The sequence below is a fragment of the Rattus norvegicus genome, chromosome 9 (genome assembly GCF_021556685.1).
Source record: "Rattus norvegicus strain SHRSP/BbbUtx chromosome 9, alternate assembly SHRSP_T2T, whole genome shotgun sequence".
NCBI lineage: Eukaryota > Metazoa > Chordata > Mammalia > Rodentia > Muridae > Rattus > Rattus norvegicus.
The window spans coordinates 71290326-71300848 of NC_141542.1; the positions used below are offsets into that span (position 1 = coordinate 71290326).

Here is a 10523-nt window from a genome sequence, read left to right on the forward strand (position 1 = left end):
TCTGGCCGTGATGAAAATGTCCTATAGTCTGTTAGGACCAGCACCTTGGCTGGCACGCACTTCAGATGTGCATGTTAGCACATTTCAATAACCATGGTCAAGTGTGAATAAGCTAAATAAAGGTGGCAACTGATTATTCCACAAAATAAGGCAGAATTAAAATATCTCATGGGCCAACCATCGGAAGAACACACTTTAGTGACCATTAACATAAAGAACTCATTCTCAAACGTTTTGGTCACAGGGTTGCTTGACATTTATGTAAAAAATCATCAAAGACCCTAAAGAGCATTTGTTTACGAGTTATACCTATTGATATTTTATTATATTGGACGAGAGATAAAAAATACTTCTTAATTAATCCCTTTAAAAATAATGTCAGGCTGGAGAAATGGTTTCATGGGTAAGCAAGTGTGAGAGATGAGCGCAGACCCCCAGGACCTGTGTAGACTTAATGCAGAGGTGGATGCACGCCTGTAATCTCAGCATGCCTACAGCCAGATAGGAGATGGGGACAGAGAAGTGTGGGGGCCAACTAGCCTGGTGTCTACAGCCTGGTGTCAACAGCAGCCTCCTACCTCAAACAAGGTGGAAGGTAAGGGCTGATACCTGAGATCGTTGTCTGACCTCCACACACATTGTGCTTATACTTTACACACATACTCACACTCACACATACATACACATATATACCTGGTCTCCATTAGGCTTCTATTGCTGTGATAAAGATTACGACCGAGGTCTTTCCAAAGACTAAGCAGTTTTGTTTGCAGCTAGTTTTTGAGGCTTCTGCCCACCACCATGGAGGAGCCATTAGAGAAATCGACCCAGTTGTGGACCCAGAAACTCCTCAGACGAAAGATGAAAAGGACGCATCCGCTGATTCAGAAGTCGTAAGCCAGAAACACTAGTAAAGGTCATGAAAACGCTAGCCCTGAACCCCAGTGCCAAGCGGTCAGCACATCGTCGCAGCCTCCGTCTCCGGATTCAGAGAAGACCTGTGGAGAACAGAAGTGAAAGAATTTCGAGGGAAGTTCAAAGCGCTTTACCCAAGAGAAGGGTCCGCACGTTGTTGTCGGTGCTGAGAGATCCTATAGCAAGGATGAGAAGACTTGTTGGGATTGAGCAGAGACAACACAGGCTGGAAGGAAATGAGTAGAAACGGAAGAGTGTGCCATTCAGACTCACTGTGCTTTCTGCCATTATCAGAGATGGGATCCGTCTGAGAACGCTAAAATCGGGAAGCATTAGGACAGCTTAGATTGTACACTGTCCTTGTGTTAATGATGCCATGCAGCAGACCTGAAAGCTGGCTTTTGCTTTTTAAGATTAACCTTTTCCTGGTGCTGGGGACTCTTCTAACTTGTTAACCTTTAAATTATATAGGGTGCGTGATGTTTGGATTCATGTGAATGACTTAAATTTACCCAAAGAATTGAGAAGGAGTCAAAGCATTCTGTGAATTTTTGAAGCCTCAAGCCCGGGGCCGAGAAACAATGTTAATAGAATTTGGAATAGTTTGGTTTAGAAGGTAATTGGGATAGATCTCTGAATTTTCTAGTTTGCAAAAACAAAAACAAAAAAAAGACTAAAAAAACAACTGGGGAGGAGTAAGGTTATTTCAGCCTCCATGTCCTGATCCCAGTCCATCATGAAAGGAAGTCAGGACAGGAACTCAAGTCAGGACCGTGGAAGTAGGTAGCATCTGAAGCAGAGACTTCTGGGATGAAAGCGCTGCTTCCTGACTCGCTCCCCACAATTTGGTCCCTGAGCCTTCTTGTCCACCCTCGGACCCCTGGCCTAGGGTTGGCACCACCCACAATGGGCTGAGCCTTCCCATGTCAATCACTAATTAAGAAAATGCTGTACAGCGTTGCCTACAAACCAGTCTTAAGGAGGCGTTTTCTCCATTGTGGCTCTCTCTTCTCTGATAACTCTAGCTTGTGTCAAATTGACAACCAACCAGCCAGCACACAAACATTTTAAAAAGATAGAAATAATGTTAGTTGTTTTCCATCGAGCGAGAGTCCTTTGTTCCTTTCTAAGAAAATGCCTGGCAGATACCCCTGTCTGGGTAAGTATCATTCACCCCTCAGCTATGTTTCCCCGTGAAAATGGTGTGTTCTGTGAAAATGCAGCTAATACAGTTAGCAGCTCCTGGAGTTGGAGCCCAAGCACAGGTACCCCAGCTGGCCATGGCCTAAGACTCTCTGAGCACTTTCATTTCCTCAAGGACTGGCATTTCATGAAGTCAGTGATTTTTATTAGTTTTTTTGTTAGCTGCAAGCCTGACAGTGTAGATTATGATGACAGTCAGTACAGTTCCAGTAGCTACGCTGACCTTGAGCTAAGGGACTAGCAGTTTATATGCTATAAAACTGGGTCTGGCACCTTCAGTGCAGGAGGTGCTAGTCTTAGAATTATAACGAAAATGGTTTCCGGCTTTGTGAACTCATCGTAAGGGTCTCTGGGATATCAGAGGTCTATGGGTTGACACCAGGGAGAGTGGGGGTTGGGAGAAACAAACTGAGAGAGGGAAAAGCATATTTTGAATTTGATTTTATCTTATTTTGAAGGAGACACTGGACAAGGAAAAGAAAACCCAAGGGGAGAGGGGAATCTGAGCCTTTGACGAAGTTGGCAGCACTCGTCAAGATTCACTGTTTGCTGAACACATGTTGTGAAAGGAAAATGGAGACTAGGCCATTGTAGCAAGCAAAATGGAGGTGCAAAGGCTATGCCCTGAAATGTGAGTTAGTCTCCATTTAAGAGCAACTTGACAATGTAAATGATCTGCTATGACATTCCAAAAGCTATTTATTTCTTTAAAGGTATATATATATATATATATATATATATATATATATATATATATTTTTTTTTATGTGTATTTACGAGTACCTACAGTACCTACATATATGTCTGTGTACCACATACATACCTAGTGGCAAAGGAAAGCAAAGAGGCAGTCAGATTCCCTTTACTGGAGTCACAGGCAGTTGTGAGCTGCTGTGAGGGTTTTGGGAAATGAGCCTTAACCATTAAGCCATCTCTCCAGCCCCGTACATGCGATTATCAGCCAAAACCCTGAAATATGAATTAAGAAAGATGATGGTACACATCAGTAATCCTAACACTGAGGAAGCTGAGTCAGGTGGATTACAAATTCAAAACCATTCTGGACTACACAGTGAGTTCTAGGTCAGCTTGGGGTCCAGAGTGAAACTATCTCAGAACAAAACCCAAAACAATCTTTTATAATTGTTAAACCCAAACTCTATAAATCATTAATCTTGTAGGATTCCCTTGAAAAGTGAAGTACTTTAATTTTTATATAGACCAGAACCAATTTCAAAATACCATCAAATTCCTTTTCATGTTTATTCTTGTGTTTCCAATCCCTGACTTCCTGTCAGGTTTACAGTCCAGGGTAGGTTTTACTTTTCCTTCCCATGTAAATGGATGTAATTTCTCAGACATGAGTCTTGCTTTCCACACGATATTTGGTTGGTTCTCTCCACACTGGGGCTCCCATTCACAATGATTTCCTACTTCTCATTCACCTTTCTTCTTTTCACTTTTGTCCAATAGTAAGGACCCTATCATGTAGAAGGAAGAATGGAGGACAAAAAAATCCCATTTAGCCAGAGGCCAGTTCTGCAGACATTGTTTCCTCCATCATCCCATGACCAACTTTTCTAGTTACTTATGGCTTACAACATCCAAAGACTTGTAGTAGTGGCAGCAGTGATGATGTTGATGATGACGATGATGTTGGTGGTGGTGGTGATGATGGTGATGACCACAATGACGACAATGACGGTGATGATGACTTACAGCTTCACCTGGAGACTCTCTAACAATACAGAGTGAGAGTGTTGTGGTACTATTGCTCAGCTCTGTCTGATCTCCATAGCAAATACTCCGGTATATTTCCTAAATGGAAGGGGAGCTTCTTGTACCTGTTCCAAGTAGGAAGATAAAGGACAAGTGCTACTAAACACTGCCAAGCAAGGAGAATCAGGTGACTCATCCCCTCTGCCGCTGCCACCCCTGTACCTTCCTGCAGACTGAAACCGTTCATGCTCTGCAGCTGGGATAATGCATGTGTGGATTTATAACCGTCTCCTTGGGACACTCTTAGGCAGATGCCTCCTGCTCTTGGTTCTTGAATGGTTAGAAAAAGAGCGTGTGCCATTATGTTTGTTTCTCAAGATGGGGTGTGCTCAAGTAAGGAAAATATTAGTGCTCCATTTAAAAGGTTCCAGCAGGAGCTTTAAAAAGTTCACTGCATGATACTCAATAATCTGAGACATGACAGGTGAGGACTCAACTTCACACCAAATACCTATACCATAAACACACCTCCCACCCCCCAACAAGGCTCAGGGAATACAGAGAGAAGAAGGGTTGTGTTTTAGTTAGGGGGTTTACTTCTGTGAACAGACACCATGGCCGAAGCAATTCTTATAAGGACAACATGTAACTGGGTCTGCCTTACGAGTTCGGAGGTTCAGTACATTATCATCAAGGCAGAAGCATGGCAGCTTCCAAGGAGCTGAGAGTTCTGCCTCTTGTTCTGAAGACAAACAGGAGAAGACTGCTCCCATGTGGCTAGGAGGAGATTCTTAAAGCTCACCCCCACAGTGACACTTCCTCCAATAAAGTCACACCCACTTCAACTAGGCCACACCTCCTAATAGTGCCCCTCTCTAGGCCAAACATATTCAAACCAACACACAATCCTACCAAAAGCAATCTACAGGTTCAGTTCAATTCCCATCAAAATCCCCAACACAATTAATTCTTCACAGACATTAAAAGGACAATTTTCTACTTCATATGGAAAACCAAACCAAACCAAACCAAAACAAAACAAAACAAAACACCTAGGATAGCTGAAACAATCCCAAACAATAAAAGAACTGCAGAAGGTCTTGTCATTCCTAATCTCAAGTTATACTACAAATCTATAGCAATAAAAACATTATATTGGCATAAAAATGAAATCAAATTGAAGACCCAGACATAAGCCCATGCACATCTGCACATCCAATTTTTGATTAAAAAAAAAAGCCAGAAATATGCACTGGCATAAAGGTATTATCTTCAACAAGTCGTACTGGTCAAACGGGATGGAGGCAAGAAGAGTGCAAATAGATCCATAGTTATCATCCTGAACCAAACTCAAGTCTAAACAAATCAAAGACCTCAGCATAAAACCAAGTACACTGAACTGATAGAAGAGAAAGTGGAGAATAGCCTTGAACAGATTGACACAGGAAAAGACTTTTTGAACAGAAGACCAATAGTACATGCACTGGGATCAACATTATGAAACTGAAAAGCTTCTAAAAGGCTAAAGACACTGTTACTTGGACAAAGTGGCAGCCTACAGAGTGGGAAAAGTCCCCACCCCCGACTTTACATCTAATAGAGGGCTAATAGCTAAAATACATTAAAAAAACTAAAGAAAAAAAAACTTGTTTAAAAAATACCAAATAACCCAATTAAAAATGTGTTACATAGCTAAACATAGAATCTCAACAGAAACTCTTAGATGGCTGAGAAACATTTAAAGAAATGTTCAACACTTTAACCATCAGGGGAATGAAAATCAAACCTACTTTGAGGTTTCGTTTTGCACCCATTAGAATGGCTAAGATCAATAATACAAATGAGTCACCTTCTAGTCGCTCTCCTTGAGGGACTAATCAAAGGTCAAACCGGAAACTTATACAAATGAAAGCTCGTGCTGGCGAGGGTGTGGAACAAGGCAAACACTCTTGTATTGTGCTTGGGAGTGCAAACTTGTACAGCCACTATGGGAATCAGTGTGGGGGACTCTCAGAAAGTTAAAAACTGATGTACTTCGCGATCCAGCTCTACCAATCTTGAGCATACACCCAAGGGACATTCCATCCTACTATAGGGCCATCTTCATTGCTGCTCTGTTCATAATAGCCAAAAATTGGAAGCAACCTACATGTCCCTCAGAAGAAGAATGGATAAAGAAAATATGGTATATTTACACAATGGAGTTTACTTAGCTCTTAAAAACAATGACATCATGGAATTTTTCAGGCAAATGAATATAACTAGGAAAAAAATCATCCTGAGGTATCCCAGACCCAGAAAGACAAATCTGGTATGGTGTAAGAGTTGTCTCGCCTTGGTCATGTGGTCTTGCCCGGCCTTGTGTTTCATCACAGCAATGGAAACCCTAACTAAGAACGGATGTTTTTCAATTTGGTGGACCATGTCTTATGATTTTCTAGATTTCCTTGGTATCTATTGTTATGTCCCCCTTTTCTTTTCTGATTTTGTTCATTTAGATTTTCTGTCTCTGACTTTTAGTTAATTTGGATAAGGGTTTGTAACCTTATTGATTTTCTCGAAGGGAAAAAAACAATTATTTGTTTCATTGATTCTTTGTTTCTGTATTTCATTGACTTCGGCCCCGAGTTTGATTATTTTTTACCATCTATTCCTTTTTTTTCTAGAGCTTTCAAGTGTTCTATTAATTGCTATGAGATCTCTCCAGTTTATTTATGTAGACACTTAGAGCTATGATCTTGCCCTTAAAACCATTTTCATTATGTCCCATAAGTTTGGCTATGTTGTGTATTTTTCATCATGTATTTTCAATGTAGATTTTATATACATTGAATTTGAATTTTATAAAGTCTTTACTTTATTTCTGCCTTGAGCTGTTTTTCATTCAGTAATGAGTTGTTAAGTTTGCATGAGTTTTTAAACTTTCTGTTGTTTCTGTTGTCGTTGACATCCAGCTTTAATCTGTGTTGGTCTGACAGGGTGTGGGGAGTTATTTCAATTTCCATGTATCTGTTGAGACTTGTTCTGTTTCTGATTATGCTGTCAGTTTTGGAGAAAGTTCCATGAGGTGCTGAGAAGTTATATTCGTTTGTGTTTGGGTGAAATGTTCTAGAAATATCTGTTAAGTCCATTTAGTTTTCAATGTCAGTTAGCTCTAGTGTTCCTCTGTTTAGTTTTTGTCTGATGACCTATCTATTGATGAGAATGGTATATTGAAGTCTTTTACTATCAGTGTGTGACGGTCGATATGTGATTTAAATTGTATTAGTGCTTCTTTTACAAACATCAGTGCCCTTGTATTTGGGACATAGATGTTAAGATTGAAATATTTTCCTAGTGAACTTTGTCTTTGAGTATGTGGTATCCTTCTCTATCTCTTCTGAATAGCTTTGGTTTGAAGTTTATTTTGTCAGCTATTAAAGTGGCTATTTCAGGTTGCTTCTGCACTCTATTTGCTTGGATTGTTTTTTTCCAACCCTTTTACCTTGAGGTGATGTCTATCTTTGATGTTGAGGTATGTTTCTTGGATGCAGCAGAAGGATTGGTCCTGTTTTTTTTAATTTTATCTTTTTTATTGAATAATAAGATTGTTGATGTTGAGAGATATCAATGACCAATGACTGTTGATTCCTGTTATTTTGTTGTTGTTGTTGTTGTTGTTGTTGTTGTTGTTGTCGTCTGTGTGCTTGTGTTCTTTTTCTTCTTTTACTGGATTTTTTTTAATGTTTCAAATATTATCCTCTTTTTTGGTTTCCCCTCCAGGACCCTCTATCACATCTCCTCTCTCCCTGCTTCTATAAGGATGTCCTCCACCCATCCACCCACTCCCTCACACATCCCTGTATTGACATTCCAGACACTGGGGCATCAAGCCTTGACAGTACCAAGGGCCTCTCCTCCTATTGATGCCCAACTAGACCATCCTCTCCTACATATGCAGCTAGAGACACAGGTCCATCCCTGTGTATAGTTGGGATTGGTGGTTTAGTACTTGGAGCTCTTCTTTGATTTCTTTCTTCAGAGACTTGAAGTTCTTGTCATACAGATCTTTCACTTGCTTGGTTAGAGTCACACCAAGGTATTTGATATTATTTGTGACTTGTAAAGGATGTCATTTCCTTAATTTCTTTCTCAGCCTGTTTATCCTTTGAGTAGAGGAAGGCTAATGGTTTGTTTGAGATAATTTTATATCCAGCAACTTTGCTGAAGTTCTTTATCAGCTGTAGAAGTTCTCTGGTGGAACTTTTGGGGTCACTTAAGCATATGACCATATCATCTGCAAATAGTGTTATTTTGACTTCTTCCTTTCCAATTTGTATCCCTTTGACCTCCTTTTGTTGTCTGAATGCTCTGGCTAGGACTTCTAGTACTATATTGAATAGGTAGGGAGAGAGTGGACAGCCTTGTTGAGTCCCTGATTTTAGTGGATTGCTTCAAGTTTCTCTCCATTTAGTTTGATGTTGGCTACTGGTTTGCTGTATATTGCTTTTACTATGTTTAGATATTCAAGAATTCCTGATCTTTCCAAGAAATTTAATGTGAAGGGGTGTTGAATTTTGTCAAATGCTTTCTCAGCATCTAATGAAATGATCATGTGGTTTTGTTCTTTGAGTTTGTTTATATATTGGATTATGTTGATGGATTTCTGTATATTGAACCATCCCTACATCTCTGGCATGAAAGCTACTTGATCATGATAGATGATCATTTTGATGTGTTCTTGGATTCTGTTTGTGAGTATTTGGCATTGATATTCATAAGGGAAATTGGTCTGAAGTTCTCTTTCTTTGTTGGTTTAGGTATATGTGTAATTGTGGCTTCATACAACAAATTGAGTAGTGTTCCTTCTGTTTCTGATTTGTGAAATAGTTTGGACAGAATTGGTATTAGGTCTTTTATGAAGGTCTGATAGAAATCAGCACTAAACCCATCTGGTCCTGGGCTTTTTTTGTTTGTTTGTTTGTTTGGGAGACTTTTAATGATTGTTTGTATTTCTTTAGGAGTTATGGGACTGTTTAGATGATTTATCTGATCCAGATTTAAATTTGGTATCTGGTATCTGTCTAAAAAAAATTATCCATTTCACCCCGATTTTCCAGTTTTGTTGAGTATAGGCTTTTGTAGTAGGCTTTGATGAATTTTTTAATTTCCTCAGTTTCTGTTGTTATGTCTCCCTTTTCATTTCTGATTTTGTTAATTTGCATAATCTCTCTGTGTCCTCTGGTTAGTCTGGATAACGGTTTATCTACCTTGTTGATTTTCTCAAAGAATCAGCTTCTGGTTTTGTTGATTCTTTGTATAGTTCTTTTTGTTTCTACTTGGCTGATTTCAGCCATCAGTTTGATTTTTTCCTGCAGTCTACTCCTCCTGGGTGTATTTGTTTCTTTTTGTTCTAGAGCTTTCAGGTGTGCTGCCAAACTGCTAGTATATGCTCTCTCCAGTTTCTTTTTAGAGTCACTCAGAGCTATGAGTTTTCCTCTTAGCACAGCTTTCATTGTGTCCCATAAGCTTGGGTATGTTGTACCTTCATTTTCATTACATTCTAAAAAGTCTTTAATTTCTTTCTTTATTTCTTCCTTTACCAAGTTGTCACTGAGTAGAGGTTTGTTCAGCTTCCATATGTATGTGGGCTTCCTGTCATTTTTATTGTTATCGAAGACCTGTCTTAGTCCATGGTGATCTGAAAGAATGTATGGGATTATTTCAATCTTCTTGTAACTGTTGAGGCCTGTTTTGTGACGGATTATATGGTCAGTTTTAGAGAAGGTACTATGAGGTCCTGAGATGAAGGTATATTCTTTTGTTTTAGGATGAAATGTTCTACAGATATCTATTAAATCCATTTGGTTCATAACTTCTGTTAGGTTCACTGTACTTTGTTCAGTTTCTGTTTCCATGATCTGTCCATTGATGAGAGTGGGATGATGAAGTCTCTCACTATTACTGTGTGAGGTGCAATGTGTGCCTCGAGATTTAGTAAAGTTTCTTTTATGAATATAGTTGACCTTGCATTTAGAGCATAGATGTTCAGAATTAAGAGTTTATCTTGGTAGATTTTTTTCTTTGATGAATATGAAGTGTCCCTCCTTATCTTTTTTGATAACTTTTGGTTGAAAGTATATTTTATTCGATATTAGAATGGCTATTCCAGCTTGTTTCTTGGGACATTTGCCTGGAAAAGATTTTTCCAAGCCTTTTTCTCTGAGGTAGTGCTGTCTTTGCTACTGAGGTGTGTTTCCTGTGCTGTAAAATGCTGGGTCCTCTTTCTGTATCCAGTCTGATAGACTATGTCTTTTTATTGGGGAATTGAGTCCATTTTTATTGAGAGATATTAGGGACCAATGATTGTTATTTCCTATTATTTTTGTTGTTAGAGGTGGAATTATGTTTGTGTGGCTATTGTCTTTTGGGTTAGTTGAAAGATTGCTTTCTTGCTTTTTCCTTTTTTTTTTTTTTTTTCGGAGCTGGGGACCGAACCCAGGGCCTTGCGCTTCCTAGGCAAGTGCTCTACCACTGAGCTAAATCCCCAACCCCTTTCTTGCTTTTTCTAGGGTGTAGTTTCCCTCCTTGTGTTGGAATTCTCCAAATATTATCCTTTGTAAGACTGGATTTGTGGAAAGATATTGTGTAAATTTGGTTTTGTCATGGAATATCTTGATTTCTCCATCTATGTTAATTGAGAGGTT

The 10523-nt window shown here is 39.3% G+C and overlaps 1 pseudogene; it reads left to right on the top strand.

Annotated features, from left to right (window-relative positions):
• The first annotated feature begins 391 nt into the window (after positions 1–391).
• On the top strand, positions 392–1251 carry LOC148003733 (developmental pluripotency-associated protein 3 pseudogene; annotated as a pseudogene).
• Positions 1252–10523: the final 9272 nt, after the last annotated feature.